Source organism: Macaca mulatta, chromosome 1 (assembly GCF_049350105.2).
Source record: "Macaca mulatta isolate MMU2019108-1 chromosome 1, T2T-MMU8v2.0, whole genome shotgun sequence".
Lineage (NCBI taxonomy): Eukaryota > Metazoa > Chordata > Mammalia > Primates > Cercopithecidae > Macaca > Macaca mulatta.
The window spans coordinates 216,719,220-216,734,073 of record NC_133406.1 but is presented as its reverse complement, the minus strand read 5'-3'; the positions used below and the strand labels follow the sequence as shown (position 1 = coordinate 216,734,073).

General features: G+C 47.2%; 1 long non-coding RNA gene and 1 pseudogene across 2 annotated transcripts in view; one reads left to right on the top strand and one right to left on the bottom strand.

Annotated features, from left to right (window-relative positions):
- LOC144335237 (uncharacterized) overlaps positions 1–7,778 on the top strand; it is a 41,024-nt gene extending 33,246 nt beyond the window's left edge. Inside the window, exon 3 of the long non-coding RNA XR_013405905.1 lies at positions 7,694–7,778. This is a non-coding gene — a long non-coding RNA (uncharacterized LOC144335237). The remainder of the gene's footprint in view (positions 1–7,693) is intronic.
- On the bottom strand, positions 3,294–3,658 carry LOC719289 (small ribosomal subunit protein eS27 pseudogene; annotated as a pseudogene). The gene has a single exon (XR_013412834.1). The product of XR_013412834.1 is annotated as a small ribosomal subunit protein eS27 pseudogene (transcript).
- Positions 7,779–14,854: the final 7,076 nt, after the last annotated feature.

Sequence of the window (14,854 nt, the reverse complement as noted above, 5' to 3'; positions counted from 1 at the left end):
AGAAAACAACCAAACATCTTAGTTTTAAAAACATATATATTTTTTCTGAGTTTTGCATTTTTGCCCTATATTTTAAAGTAATTCTTAAGCACAGCACAACATTTGATTTGATTTGTATTTTGGAAGGTTGTTTTGCATAAGTGAAAACCACCTGAAGTCTTATGACATGAGGTGAAGGGTGAAAAATGATTTTATTAAAAATACAAGGTAGAGGCCTGGCGCAGTGGCTCATCCCTGTTATCCCAGCACTTTGGGAGGCCGAGGCAGGCAGACACTTGAGGCCAGGTGTTCGAGGCCTGCCTGGCCAACATGGCAAAACCCCGTCTCTATTAGAAATACAAAAATTGGCTGGATGTGGTGGTGGGCACTTGTAATCCCAGTTACAAGGCTGAGGCAGGAGAATAGCTTGAACCCAGGGGGCAGAGGTTGCAGTGAGCTGAGATTGCACCACTGCACTCTAGCGTAGGCGACAGATGAGACTCCATCTTGAAAAAAAACCAAAAACAAAACAAAACAAAAAAAAACCAAGGTAAAATATGTTTGTAAAGTGGGAAATATGTTTTCCTCCCATCTAATTACTGCAGAAGTTTCCAGAGTGTAAGAGATGCTGAGCCCTGTGCCGGGTGCTTCAGAGAGTGGTGGAGTGGCTGGGGACATGGCCCCAAAGCCTGACAGTCAGGTTCTATGGCCAGTTCCCACTCAATCACCAATCACGGGAAGTTTCTCAACTCGGGAAGTTTCTCAACCACCCGAGGTTCAGTTTTCTCACCTGTAAAGAGAGAAGAATCATGGTGGTATCAGTGCAGGACACAGAAGTCATTCAGGGTGTGGTAAGCAAGATTTAACACATGGAATGAGGGGCTTACAAAATGATTTGAAGGGCTGAGGGAGCAAGTTCTAGGGCCTCCAGAAACCGCATTTAGAATTGACCTTCTGGGGAGCTGTTACCTCTGGGTCCTGCTCAAGACAAACACCCTAACTGCCAGTCAGGAGGTGGGAAGGCAGATTTAGAGGCCACCACTGCAACTGTTATTTATTGGTTTGTTTATTTGTTTTTGTAGAGACAAGGTCTCACCATGTTGCTCAGGTTGGTCTCAAACTCCTGGGCTCAAGCTATCTGCCCGCCTCAGCCTCTCAAAGTGCTGGGATTACAGGCGTGAGCCACCGCACCTGGCGTGCAGCTGCCTCTTGGCACCCATGCATAAGGGCCACTGGAGACTACTGGAGAAAAATCTCGTATTTCCCAAACTTTGCATGTCAGAAGAAATAACTAAAAAGAGAGGGGAAAGAGGCTTTTCCTCTTTTCCACCCACAAAAATCACACTAGAGCATCTAATTGGCAGAACCTAATTCATATCCAAAATCCTAGGTACAAGGGAATTTAGGAAAAGCAGTTTTTAGTTTTCTAATCTTGTCAATAAAAGGTGACCTAGGCCGGGCGCGGTGGCTCACGCCTGTAATCCCAGCACTTTGGGAGGCCGAGGTGGCGGATCACAAGGTCAGGAGATCGAGACAATCCTGGCTAATACAGTGAAACCCTGTCTCTACTAAAAATACAAAAAATTAGCCGGGCATGGTGGCGGGCGCCTATAGTCCCAGCTACTCGGGAGGCTGAGGCAGGAGAATGGCATGAACCCAGGAGGCGGAGTTTGCAGTGAGTCGACATCGCGCCACTGCACTCCAGCCTGGGCGACAGAGCGAGACTGAATCTCAACAACAACAACAACAACAACAAAAAAAAGTGGCCTAGTCTGGGTCCTGTGAGAAGCAGAGGACAAGAATTAAACATGCAAGGATTTTACTAGGGGAAATGCCTGGGAAGAAAATAGGGAGCGAGTCAGGCAAGGCTTGGAGAGCCCTCAGATTGCAAAGCAAGTTTGACTGTAAGTGAAGAAAAGAGGCGAGAGGGTTGGGTAGAAGAAGCATTGTAGGCTGTGCAAACTTGGAAAGTTTCTGCAAAGCCATCTGGGAGTCCTTGAACCACAGTTGGTCGCGAAGCAAGTCCCACATCCCCAAGGAATGGGTCTGGTTAGTTAAGTATCCCTGCTCTACTCAGTCATGGATAGGAACATCCCATGGGGATAGATTTCAAAGCACAGCCGCTGAGACTCTGGGCGGTTCCATTACCTGTAATAGGAAGTTTGCAAGGCAGTGCTCATGGCTGCCCCTCCAGGTGCTCAAGGGTGGAATGGAGTTTGAATAAGTGAATCCACAGCACCCACCCTGATAGCAATGCCTGTTTCCTAGGGTAATTTGAGGGTTAAATGAGATAATATGAGCATAGCAGTAGAACAGTACCTGGCATACAGCAAGTAAGTGCTCAGGAAATGTTAAGAGTTCATGGGAGATTCAAAAACAAGGAGACCCCATCTTGCTCTCCAGGTCCTCCCCACCGTCTGTGGGAGTCCACGCTGAGCATCCTGGGAAACAAATCCTCATAGGAAGGCGTGCTGCAGGCCTAGAGGGTATACACTGGCTCCGCGTCCTCATCAGCAGGGAAGCATGTCACAATATGGATGGGCTCCAAGCCCCACCCTGGATGTTCTGATTCAGCTGGTAGGGTGGCTGTACATAGGTTTCACATGAAACCTGTGGTTCTGAAGCCCAGGAAGGTTTGGGACTACCATGGGGAAAGAAGGCAAGAAAGACTTTGAAGAAGAGATGGAGCAAGATGAATAGGAGTTGAAAGTGAAGGAGCGAACATTCCAGGTGGAGGGAGTACTGCCTACAACGCGGGGTGGTTTCAAGGAATTCAGGGTGTTTGGGGAACCACAAGGATCTCAGTGTGGTTGGTTGTAGGATTGTTTTTCTCTTACAGAACATTTACGAGTGTCCAGGTTCAGCCCAAAGGCCCTAGCGTGCCTGCATCACTGAGTCCTCTCAATGGCCCTATGAAGTCGGTATCATTATCACTCCACTTTGCAGATGAGGCAACTGAGGCTCAGAGAGGCCGAGTGACTTCCTGCAGGTTACACAGTTTTTGTTTTGTTTTGTGGGGGATGGAGTCTTACTCTGTCACCCAGGCTGGAGTGCAGTGGCATGATCCTGGCTCACTGCAATCTCCACCTCCTGGGTTCAAGTGATTCTCTTGCCTCAGCCTCCTGAGTAGCCGGGACTACAGGTCCCAGGCATGCCACTATGCCTGGCTAATTTTTGTATTTTTAGTAGAGATGGGGTATTGCCATGTTGTCCAGGCTGGTCTCGAACTCTTGACATCAGGTGATCCACCGCCTCAGCCTCCCAAAGTGCTAGGATTACAGGTGTGAGCCACTGTACCTGACCTACAGTTATTATTTATTTATTTATTTATTTTTATCCGAAATGTGTTTATTGAGATGGTTTCCCACTCATCTTGATTCAGAGTGCCTTTAGTGCTGCTTCCTCCTAAAGGAACATCCTTCTGTAAGCCTTGCTTTTCCTCCTGTAGGCTGGCAGAGGACAGTGGAGCAGCCAACACACAAAACTACCATTTGTGCATGGCTAAAGACCGTGGTGATTTTATAGCATCCTGGGCATTTCACATCCATGAAGTAGGAATTGGGGCTCTGCACCAGGCGTTTCTTCTTGTGTTTCCTCTTCTCCTCTTCTGGGGAGGGATGAAGGAGATCCTTTGCGAGAGGCATGTTCTCGTGTGGGTAGGTCGTCATCGCTGGAAAAGCCAGTTATTTTTAAGATGAAGTCAAGCCAGGCGTGGTGGCTCATGCCTGTAATCCCAGCACTTTGGGAGGCAGAGGTGGGAGGATCACTTGGGGCCAGGAGATCAAGACCAGCCTGGCCAACATGGCAAAACCCCATGTCTACTAAAAAATATAAAAAAATTAGCCAGGTGTGGTGGCACACGCCTGTAATCCCAGTTACTCAGGAGACTGAGGCACTAGAATGGCTTGAACCTGGGAGGTGGAGATTGCAGTGAGCCGAGATCACACAACTGCGCTCCAGCCCAGGAGACAGAGGAGACTCTCAAAAAAAAGATGAAGTCAAGGCTAGAATCCATTTGTGTCCAAAGCCCCGTACTGTTGACGCTCCTGGGAGAAGCTGCAGGAGCAAACGGGATCAGTAAGGGACATGTGTGTGTGTAAAGTGTGGCATCTAGGAACACAAGTTTCCGTGTCATCAGAAGTGGGTTCAACCTGCCACTCATTGGCTGTGTGGCCTTGGACAAGTCATTTAGCCTCCCTATGCCTTGTCTTCATCTGAAAAGTGAAGTTGTGATGCCCACCTTATGTGATGACACGCATTATAATAGGAAAAGCACTCAGCACAGGGCTGGGTACACAGGAAATACACTGTGATTGGGAACTGTTACTACTCACTTATGCAAATGCATCAGGACTTCAACTTGCAGGTAATGAAGAACCCAGAAGCGTTTCAAGCAGGGAGATTGTGAATACCCCTAGAGGCCTACCAGGGAGTAAAACTTCAAGTTAAAGAAATGCCATGCAAATGGTGAGCTTTCAGGCACCACCCAGTGGCCAAGGAGGCCTTGGGGCAGGTGTGAATTGCAGACACAGCTGGCTTTGTGCAGTTCAGGGAGTCTCACCACGTCGTCCTCAGTACCCACCCCCACCCCACCCAGTGCAGCAGAGAGCAGCTTAAATCACCCCAGAAAATCTGAGATGCTTCCCCAGCTGAGCTGGGGAGAAAGCCATCTCACAGTGCCCAGTGTGACCATGTTGGTGCCACAGTCTGATAGAGATTCAGTGTATGAGACCGTTCTTGCATTGCTATAAAGAAATACCTGAGACTGGGTAATTTTTAAAGAGAAGAGGTTTCCTTGGCTCACCATTTCCCAGGCTGTCTGGGAAGCATAATGCTGGCATCTGCTCAGCTTTTGGGGAGGCCTCAGGAAACTTACAATCCTGACGGAAATTGGAGGGGGAGCACACACGTCACATGGCCAGAGCAGGAACAAGAGAGCAAGGGGGGAGGAGCCACACACTTTTAAACAACCAGATCTTGTGATAACTCACTATTGCGAGAACAGCACGGGCGGGGCTGTGTGGGGTGGTGCTAAAGCATTCATGGAAAATCACCCCCATGATTGATCACCTCCCACCAGGCCCTACCTCCAACATTGGGAATTACAATTCACACGCGATCTGGGACCAGATCCTAACCATATCACTCAGTTCCTTAACTATTAAGACAATACACCAAAATGTGAAGTGTAGTTATTCCTTGGGTGGAATCACTGGAGGTTCTTTCTCACCCCCTTGTGTTTTTGTATATATGCCACCCTGAGTATGTGCTGATTTTGTTTTGTTATTTGGAAAAGCAAAATAAATGTTATTTAAAAGGACAAAAAGAATCCCCTCTGTGGGAGACTGACTCACACCTCCCACAGTTACACAGTGAGGGGTGCTCCTCTGCAGGAGCAGGGCAGTGAAAAACGTGGGAGCTGCCAGTCCTTTGTCCTCATCTGCAAACCCATGATGCCTTGTGTGTGGTTTAAGGCAGAGGTCTCCAAACTTCTTAGTCTCCAGACCACTTTACACTCTTAAAAATCACTGAGTGACAAGGCACAGTGGCTCACACCTGCAGTCCCAGCAATTTGGGAGGCTGAGGCAGGAGAATCACTTGAGCCCAGCAGTTTGAGATCAGTCTGGGCAACATAGTGAGACCTCATCTCTACAAAATATTTAAAAATTAGCCAGGCATGGTGGCGAGTAGCTGGGACTCCAGCTACTCAGGAGGCTGAGGTGGGAGGATTGCTTGAGCCCAGGAAGTTGAGGCTGCTGTGAACTGTGATCACACCACTGCACTCCAGCCTGGGCAACAGAGTGAGACCCTATCTCAAAAAAAAAAAAAAAAAAAGAAGAGAAAAGTCGTTGAGTTTTGTTATATTTGTTGCTAATTGTCATACTAGAAATTGAAACTGAGAAATTTTAATTAATTAATTTGTTTATTTATTTAAAGTAGTAGTTCTCAACCAGGGGCAGTTTTATCTCCCAGGTGACACTTGACAAGGCTGGAAGCCATTTTTGTTTGTCACAGCCGGGGATGGGGCATGCTACCAGCATCTAGTGTGTAGTGAGGCCAGAGATGCTGCTAAGCATCCGAGATGCATCCTACCACACACAGATGTGCTCCCCATAAACAGAATTGTCTGGCCCAAATGTCAATAGTGCCAAGGTTGAGAAACTGATTTAAAGTGAGGATAATAAATTCATCACACGTTAACACAAAACATAGTTTTATAAGAAATAACACAATTTTCCAAATTAAAACCAATTAAAGGAGTGGCATTATTTATTATGCACAATAATGTAATATACATTATTACTGTATTTTTGCAGGTCTCTTTCATGATTGGCTTCACAAGAGACAGCTGGATTATTTTTTCTCCTTTTTTTTTTAAACAGAGTCTCACTCTGTCGCCCAGGCTGGAGTGCAGTGGCACAATCTCAGTTCACTGCAACCTCTGCCTCCCGGGTTCAAGCCATTCTCATGCCTCAGCCTCCTGCATAGCTGGGATTATAGGCGTGTGCCACGATCCCTGGCTACTTGTTTTGTGTTTTTAGTAGAGATGGGGTTTCGCCATGTTGGCCAGGCTGGTCTCGAGCTCCTGGTCTCCAGTGATCCAACTGCCTCAGCCTCCCAAAGTGCTGGGATTACAGGTGTGAGCCACCGCACCGGATTCTTGTATCTACTTCCGCATTCAATCTGTTGCAATGTCACATGTCACAGGGCTCCCGGAAAACTCCATTAAATATTTGTGAGTGAATGACAGTGATAAAGACATCATCTCAGGATGATTATAATGGTTTTGATCTTGTGGTCCCCTCCAACGGTCTTTGGTAAAAGGTGAAACATTCAAAGGGACTTCAGGATGCCCAAGGGTCCACAGACCACCTTTTGAGAACTGCAGCTGTAGGAAGATCTTCCCAGATGATTTCCAGAAACAATTAGTGTGTTTTGGATGTGAACACATCTGGCTCTGCCATCCTGGGAGGGCAGTCGGGGGAAGGAATGGGGAAAAACCCACTGAGCCAGCCTCACAGACCCCACCCCTCCCTTCTCCTCAATGCTGTCAGCTGCTAGATAGTCAGTCATTGTAATTTCAAAGACCATCTCACGTTTCACCTTGGGGGCAGAAAACAAGAGGCTGGACAAGTGGGAAGAAAAGAAAAGAGGAGAAAAAGTGGGGGGAAGTAGGCTTCCCTGGCTTCTTCTGAGAGCGAAGAAGGGGTGCTCGCTGCTGGCCCTGGGTCCCTGTGGGGTGTGGGTGTGTGTGGAGGGCCCATGCCTCACCTTGCCCATGAGCCCAGCCCTGGGAACAGCAATCGAGGTGGCCCGCCTGTCTCTGAGTCACCCACCTGAGTTTCACAGGATGTGATAGGCTAATTTTGACAAGGAGAGAGGGAGCCCCAGCCTTTGAGGCTCAGGAAGGGTGAGGCAGGCTGAGACCAGCGTCTCTACCCTTGTCTCTGAAAGGAGCAGTGGATCCAGGTCAGAGGCCCACCAGCTTCCCCTGACCCTACACTGCCCCCAAGGCGGGCCCTTCACATTCCTGGGGTGGAGGGGATGGAGGCTTCCAGCCACCACACTTCTCGGAGCTGGGGAGACAGCAGCACAGAGGGCATTTGTGGAATACTTACTGCATTCAGGCTCTGAGCTCATTCTTTGTTGTGACTGCCGCCTTTAACCCTCACAATAACTGGTACTTTGGGAACTGTTATTATTTCCGTTTTAGCCATGAAGACAACACGGCCCAGGGAGGAAAGAACTCGTTCAAGTTCCATGCCAGGGAGATGCAGAGCTGGGATTTGATCAAGGTTTGTCTGGCTCTGAAGCCCAGATTCTTAACCTCTGCCCTACAAGTTGTGCCAAATTACTCATGTACTCATGTGCTCAGGTGTTACTCACATTCCTGATTGTGGAGGGCCCACTCTGAGCCCTGTGCTAGATGCCAGAGATACAGACAATGAAACGCACTCCCTATCCTCGAAGCTCTTGGTCTACCAGGTGGGAGGCGCGGGGAGTGTAGCATTGAGCAAGCGGACAGGTTATTGGAATGGATTGTACCCAGTGCTGTGATGGGGTAAGCAGAGTGTGAGGAAGCCAGAAGAGGCTCCGGTTGCAGGATGGGGAGAGGGAAGCTAGAGTGGCATCCCAGAGGAGGTGACGTATAAACTAATGACAAGTAGGGACCCCCAAGCAAGGGGGAAGAGGAGCATCTTGGGGTCACATACCACATGCCCCTGCTCCCACTTTTGACTTGTTGCTAGGACACTACTTCCCAGCCCAGGAGAAGTTCCAGGATTTCTGTTGCAAGCCCCCAGCCCCTATTTACCTTCTGTTTCTGGGGCAAGAACCAGATGGGACCCTCGCTGGTAGAATACTAGCAGCCCCTTCCCCTGTAGGAAAGGTAGGACCAGCAGTGGTGGGGTCTCAGGGTGGCTGCCAGGCCCCAGGGGGCAGGAGGCCAAGTCATCTTTTCGAGTAGATATTTGCACATGAAGCACTCTTTCCAGGCACTAACCTAGGCGCTGGACATAAAGTATGTCATTGGAATTTTACAATCCTGGGAGGATGAATTTCTTAAAATATGAAAGCCCTTTCACTAAAGACCTTACATCATTTCAAGCTCACATACTTCGAGACTAATATCGACAAAGGTGGCTCGTGTGTTTGTTCACCTGCCAAAGTGACCCTAAAGCTATGATGTGAAGAGGCTACAATTTTCTTGGTCTGCCTGCTATGAAATTATGCAGATTTTGATACATTAACCACACCTGGCTAATTTTAAAATTTTTTTGTAGAGACAGGGTCTCACCTTGTTGCCCAGGCTGGTCTCAAACTCCTGGGCTCAAGCAATCCTCCTATCTCGGCCTCCCAAAGTTTTGGGATTACAGGTGTGAGCCACTGGGACTGCCCCGAAATCATAGTTGATATATACAGAATAGTCTTTATGTATAAGATTTATATATTCTGTTAATTGAAGGCCTTAATACAGCCATCCAAGGCTGGTTTAATGACCTCCAACCGTCAACAAGGGAGATGTTTGGAGAAACATGAGGGAAAAGGAAAACACATGCAGAAAATCAAGGGGATTTATTGGGTGACTTCCAAGAAGCGCGTGTGGGAACCTTGCGTCCACTCAATGCACAGCACCTCACAACATGCTTCTTTCATTTAACATTCTCCCTGGACCTCTCTCTAGGTTGACTCTTATGATGCTACCTCATTCTTGTTAATTATTTCATACTTTTTCATTACATGGCTGGGTGACTTGATTCACCCCTTCTTCCACTGATAGCATCCAGGTCGTTTCTGATTTGTTGCAGTGATTATTGCAGACAATGTTGCAGTAATCATTCTGAGATATATGTCTTTAAAGACTGGGCTGTGCTAGCCCATTGTACTAGTCTGTTCTCATGCTGCTAATAAAGACATACCCGAGACTGGGTAATTTATAAGGGAAAGAGGTTTGATTGACTCAGTTCAGCATGGCTGGGAGGCCTCAGGAAACTTACAATCATGGCAGAAGGGGAAGCAATCATGTCTTTCTTCACATGGCAGCAGCAAGGAGACATGCCAGACAAAAGAAGGAAAAGCCCCTTATAAAATCATCAGATCTCGTGAGAACTCACTCACTATCACAGGAACAGCATGAGGGCAACTGCCCCCATGATTAAATTACCCCCCACCGGGTCCCTTCCACGACAAACGGGGATTATGGGAACTACAATTCAAGAGAGATTTGGGTGGGGACACAGCCAAACCATATCACCCGTGTAGCATCTTTGTGCAAATTAGCAAAAAATGCCCCTCCTGTAGACACCAGCCTGTAATAAAGTACGCAGCTTGGCAAGTGGAGTGTAGGCCAAATTCCAGCCCTACATGCCCCATCAATCTGGTGTCCTTCTTGTGCAGTGAACAACCTGCACATCCTTATATGGTAGTCTCATCTTCCACACTCTGTTTCTTTCTCCCCCTATAGGATGACACCTAAACATTAGACTGCCAGGACGAAGGGTTTGTGTGCATTTTTTTTTTTTTTTTTGAGACAGAGTCTCCCTGTGTCGCCCAGGCTGGAGTGCAGTGGCGCAATATCAGCTCACTGCAACCTCCACCTCCCAGATTCAAGCAATTCTCCTGCCTCAACCTCCCAAGTAGCTGGTATTACAGGCATTCGCCACCATGCCTGGCTAATTTTTGTAATTTTCATAGAGACAGGGTTTCACCATGTTGGCCAGGCTGGTCTCAAACTCCCCACCTCAGGTGATCCACCTGCCTTGGCCTCCCACAGTGCTGGGATTACAGGCGTGAGCCACCGCGCCCAGCCCTGTGTGCATTTTTTTTTTTTTTTTTTTTTTTTTTGAGACGGAGTCTCACTCTGTCACCCAGGCTGGAGTGCAGTGGCCGGATCTCAGCTCACTGCAAGCTCCGCCTCCCGGGTTCACGCCATTCTCCTGCCTCAGCCTCCCGAGTAGCTGGGACTATAGGCGCCCGCCACCTCGCCCAGCTAGTTTTTTGTATTTTTTAGTAGAGACGGGGTTTCACCGTGTTAGCCAGGATGGTCTTGATCTCCTGACCTCATGATCTGCCCGTCTCGGCCTCCCAAAGTGCTGGGATTACAGGCGTGAGCCACCGCGCCCGGCCTTGTGTGCATTTTTAATCATAAAATATTCTGCTACATTTTTGTGTGTATTTATAAAATTATATTTGCTATCTTGGAAGGTGCTTTTTAAGTATATTTCGATCCAACATATTTGGACTGTCTTTCCTGTTACTACCAATTCGATTTTTGTACAGTGATTTTTCTTAACAACTTTTGGGGTATAATTGGCATATAATAAATTGTACCTATTTGAAGTGTGCAATTTCATAAATTTTGACATATGTATACACTGTGAAATCATCACCAGAATCAAGACAATTAACATATTCATTGACTCCAAAGGCCCCGTGGGAACCTCTCCTTCCCTCACTGGCCCTCTCTCTCCATCCTTAGGCAGCCTACTTATCTGCTTTCTGTCACTATCGTTTAACTGTTCGTATTTCCTGGATTTCCATAGAAGTGGAATCAAACAGTATGTACTTTTTTCCATCTGGCTTCTTTCAGTCAACATAATTATTTTGAGATTTACCCATGTTGTTGCATGTATAAATAGCTTACGGCCGGGCACGATGGCTCATGCCTGTAATCCCAGCACTTTGGGAGGCCAACATGGGCAGATCACTGGAGGTCAGGAGTTCAAGACCAGTCTGACCAATATGGTGACAGCTTGTCTCTACTAAAAATACAAAAACTTAGCTGGGTGTAATCCCAGCTACTAAGGAGGCTGAGGCAGGAGAATCTCTTGAACCCGGGAGGCGGAGGTTGCAGTGAGCCAAGATCACGCCGTTGCATTCCAGCCTGGGTGACAGAGCGAGACTCGTCTCACAAAAAAAAAAAAAAAAAAAAAAAGCTCATTAATTTTTATTGCTGAATAGTATTCCATTGTCTGAATATACCACAATCTGTTTATCCAGTCACCAGTTGATGAACATTTAGGCTGTTTCCAGTTTAGGGCTATGAAAAATAATATCCTCTTATTCAGATTTGCTCTGAATATTCATGCACAAATCTTTGAATGGACACAAGCTTTCATTTCTCTTGGGTAAATCCTAGGATTGCGATGGCTCGATCACATAGCTGGGGTATATTCAGCTTTTTAAGAAAATCCCAAACTGGTTTGCAAGTGGTTGTACTATTTTACATTGCTAGCAACAGTGTATGAGAACTCTGATTGTTCCACATCCTCACCAACACTTCATACAGTCTTTTTGGCCGGGTGCAGTGGCTCACACCTATAATCCCAGCACTTTGGGAGGCTGAGGTGGGAGGATTGTTTGAGCCCAGGAGTTTAAGACCAGCCTGGGCAACATAGTGGGACCTTGTTTCTACAAAAATATTAAAAAATTAGCTGGGTGTAGTGATGCATGCCTGTGGTCCCAGCTACTACTCAAGCCAAGCTAAGTGGGGAGGACGGCTTAAGCCCAGGAGATTGAGGCTGCAGTGAGCCGTGTTCACACCACTGCCCTCCAGCCTGGGTGATGGAGCAAGATCCTGTCTAAAAACAAACAAAAAGCTATAGTCTTTTTAATTTTCACAACTGTATGTTGAGCATCTTTTATGTGTTTACCATCTTAGCACTGTATTTGTTGAAGTGTCTCTTCAAATCTTTTGCCCAGTTTTAATTGGGATGTCTGTTTTCTTACCATTGAGTTTTGAGAGTTCCTTATATGTTCTAGATGAAAGTCCCTTATCAGGTATATGATTTGCAAACATTTTATTGTTTGTATTTTACTTTTGCATTTTATAATTTTTATTATATTTTACTTTGTATTTATTTTATTATCTTTATGTTTGTGTATCTTACTTTTTTTTTTTAGACAGAGTCTCGTTCTGTCACCCAGGCTGGAGTGCAATGGTGACAAAAAACTTTTTGATAAAGTTTTTCATGTTTGTTTGTTTGCATATGAATATCCACTTGCACATTGCTTTTAGTGGTGAAAAAGAGCCATTTGCCAGCAAAATTTTTCCCTGTTCTTCAAGACAAATACTACCTTAAATGCTTTACTTTCTGCAGTGTCTTGTCCACTTGGGTACTTGGTGTTTGTTGAATGACCGAATGTGTCTGTCCTACCTCAGGAATCCCAGAATGCCAGAGCTGGGACTAATCTTAGAAACATCTAGGCTGACCCCTTTCCCCCATTTAAAAGGGGATTCCCTCCAGCTTAGGGCTGAGCAGCACTCTGCCCCAAGTGACTGAACTGGAACGCAATCCCAGGACTCTCAATTCTTGGTCCGGAGCACTTTCTGTAATCCTGTGCTGGCTCCTGTCCCTGAGACTGATTACCAGGAACGGGCCTAGATCTGCAGTGTCTTCTTGCAAAAGTCCTGATCCGATTAATTGTGTAATTCTTAGTAAGGGCTACCATTTACTGCCTGCCTGTTGTGTGCCAGGCACTTTGTATCTGTCATCTCATTTACTGCCTACAAGAATCCTGGTGGGAAGGGGGGTATTCATTATGTTCTCCACTCTGCAGATCAGAAAACTGAGTCCTAGAGGCCCAGAGAGGTTAAGCAACTTGTCAGAGGTGGCACAGGCACAATGGAGGAGCTGGGGCTCAAATTCAGGGCTGTCAAACCCCAAATCTTCCCTTTCTCCAAATATTTCTACTCTAGCTCCTGCTCTTATCTGTAGGGACCCTACAGAGGCAGGATGGCATGTTGAGTCACTGCTCAAACTCTGGAGCAAGACAGCCTTGTTTGAACCTCACTTTGGGCAAGTCACCCATCCTTTATGTGTCTCAGTTTTCTCATCTCTAAAATGGGAACAGTGATATTAATTATCCCTCACACATAGGGCTGTTATGAGAGTGGTTTTTTTGTTTGTTTGTTTGTTTGTGTTTGAGACAGAGTCTCACTCTGTCGGCCAGGCTGGAGTGCAGTGGCATGACCTTGGCTCACTGCAACCTCTACCTCCTGGATTCAAGCAATTCTCATGCCTCAGCCTCCAGCATAGCCGAGATTACAGACCTGTGCCACCATGCCCAGCTAATTTTTATTTATTTTTTCGATTTTTGGTAGAGATGGGGTTTTACTCTGTTGGTCAGGCTGGTCTCGAATGCCTGACCTCAAATGAACTGCCTGCCTCAGCCTTCCAAAGTGTTGGGATTATAGGTGTGAGCCACCGCGCCCAGCCTGTTATGAGATTTTAAAAGCCATCGTGGGGATATTCCCTCAAAACAGTGGCAGAACACAGTAACCCTCAGTGGGTATTAGTGGTTGCTTCTTGGGAACGGGGACACTGGGACACTCTGGAGGCCGCCCCTGCGCACCTGCGCGCAGAAGGGCAGAGAAGCCCAACACTGGGCTTAGGTGGGCCTGGGGAAGTGCAACCAAGCCAAGAGGCCAGGAGGTTGTCCACCTGCCTACAGGCTCCACAGAGAAGGATAAAGCCCTTGCCTGACCCTTTGTCCTTCCCGGGGACCTTTCCTTGTGACTTTTTTTTTTTTTTTTTGAGAGAGTGTCGCTCTGTTACCCAAGCTGTAATGCAGTGGCACAATCTCAGCTCACTACAACCTCCACTTCCCGGGTTTAAGTGATTCTCCTGCCTCAGCCTCCCGAGTAGGTGGGATTACAGGCATGCACCACCACACTCGACTAATTTTTGTAGTTTCAGTTAGAGACGGGGTTTTGCCATGTTGGCCAGGCTGGTCTCAAACTCCTGATCTCAAGCGATCCACCAACCTCGGCCTCCCAAAGTGTTGGGATTACAAGCGTGAACCACCACACCTGGCCTCTCGTGACCTTTGGAAGGTGAGAAAAAAAATAACATATTTAGACACACTCACTGAGCCTGAGCCTGAGCCCAGGCAGGTTTTGTGTATTAAATATTGATGAACCAACGTGGTAGGCCTGGTGGGCTGCTCTCATGCAGGCCAAATCCCCCAAAACTTGGGAGAGTAATCTGAATTTCGCGTATGGCCTCAGGTGTTTGAAAATGCACTCACAGAACATTTAGGCATGAGGACCAGATTCCCACTTGCCTGTGTTTCCTGAGAATGATGATGAAGGATCCCACATTGATACTTGTACAGAGCTTGATTCAGGCAATCACAGAACTAGAGCTTCAGGTCTGGAAGGAATCTCAGGGACCATTGCTCCTTTCTCACTCCCTTCCCTCTCCTCCTTTCAGGGGAGGCAGGACAACACTGTGGTTGAACACAGGCTTCAGAACCCACAGACCTGGGTTGGAATCTGCCTATCCTGCCAGTTGTCCACATAAATCATGCTGTCTCTAACTCACCTCTGGGCCTTTGCACATGCTGGCCTGCCTGCCCGAGCCCTCTTCCCCAG